This window comes from Nicrophorus vespilloides, unplaced genomic scaffold, assembly GCF_001412225.1.
Source record: "Nicrophorus vespilloides isolate i.1.1-1 unplaced genomic scaffold, Nicve_v1.0, whole genome shotgun sequence".
NCBI lineage: Eukaryota > Metazoa > Arthropoda > Insecta > Coleoptera > Silphidae > Nicrophorus > Nicrophorus vespilloides.
In genome coordinates, this window is record NW_017096205.1 from 23061 (window position 1) to 24840 (window position 1780).

Here is a 1780-nt window from a genome sequence, read left to right on the forward strand (position 1 = left end):
CATGTTTGAACTACAAATTGATGTGATGAAAATAATTATTAAATTGTTCAATTCAATATTTATCTTATATAATCACCTTTTGCAGATATAGACGATTCTATAGCAGGAATCCAAAACTATTATCTTTATTCTCGGGCCAAACGCTTAATCATTCCATTAGTCCTATGCTTAGGACTAGAGAACATGCAATGAAAATATTATAAGAATAAAGTTCCAGAGGTCAAGGTTTACAGAAAAACAAAAATCAATTAGGTATGGATTTGACGGTTTATTATAAATTTTATATAAAAATCGATTTATATTCTAGGATTAACAAAAGTTTATTATAAAATGGATTGTATGTAATCTAGTGGGCTCTAATTTGCTCCTTTTCCGATTTATGAGATGTAAACAAGTATTTGTATACATCTGAAGCATATGGATCATTAGCAACGCTGTAATCAGGTTTTAATTTCTTGACTCTTTCATTTTCAACAGCTTTCTCAACAGCTCCTAATCGTGTCGATGGTTCCTACATTCGATAAAAGAATACTAGTAAAATATTTATTTATTATGGGATGCAATACATACGACTTTTGGTTAATTCTCTACCTTTTCTTCAACTTTAACCTTAGCTTTGATTTTCTTAACTACTTAATTTTTCGTTTGTCTAGCTTCTATGCGAACTTTCATTAGTTCCACATCATCTTCATTTCCATTGATTATAACTATATCAGATTCATCACAGGATTGTTGGCACTAAAAATAATTTATTAACAAATGTATAATAAATAAATATTCTTTAACAAAAAATATATTATCTTCCTATCTTAACACGTTTACTCTGAGTGGTACATATAGGTTCTAACAAAATATTTTTTAATTTCAGGAACAAAAGAATTGAGAAAGTAATAATTTCATAACAAACTTACCTTATGGCAAATAGTAGTAGGAACTTCTTTCCAGGCACGTTCAGAAAATACACATCCAGAGTTTGCATTATGGAACAAACCTAAATTTTCCAGACATTTCAAGACCAATGACTGGACAAATGTAAGTTTCTCTTCTATTATCAACTAAGTCAACATTAGCATTGAATTCTTGGTTTAAGGTTAGCTTCAAATTTCACATCCTTATAAAAGAAAATATATTATTAAGTGTTTCTGATGTAACAAAATAAAAAATAATTACCTTCAATGACCTGATGTGTCTTGAATATTCAGGTAAAATTTCCCTGTAAAATAAAGCCTCAATGAGTACAATCTTGTTGTATAAACGACCCAAACCACAAACAACAATAGGGTTTTCCACTACTTGCTGTGTTATTGCACAACATCTCCATTGGAAAACTAATTCCAAATCCTTCTCTTTCTAATAATGAAATTAAATCGTGAATTAATTTGTAAAGTAATGCGCAAGTTGTCATACTTACAGTTTCAGTGTTCTTTTTTACTCTAACCAACTCATCACGGCGAGGAATAGTTTCAACATCCACATTTTCTATCAAGTTTTATAAGTAAATTATTAAAAAAAGAAAATATTAGAAGAAATGAATAAACATTGAAACGTTCACTGTGGTTGTGACTTACCCATGACTTACAATCCAATTTATTTTATATTCGATTTCTAATTCCATACGTAGTTAATAACACATCTTCATTGGCTGCAACAAAACTACCATTATGTGCGGTAAATTCGAAAAAAGGCCCAATTCATGAAGTTTCTACATATAATTTAGAATTTAAAGCAACTGACATTCTATTATCATGTCCATAACTTATTTTTTTTTTAATAATTATAT

The 1780-nt window shown here is 28.9% G+C and overlaps 1 pseudogene; it reads right to left on the bottom strand.

Annotated features, from left to right (window-relative positions):
- Positions 1 to 280: 280 nt before the first annotated feature.
- Positions 281 to 1572, bottom strand: LOC108570003 (annotated as a pseudogene).
- Positions 1573 to 1780: the final 208 nt, after the last annotated feature.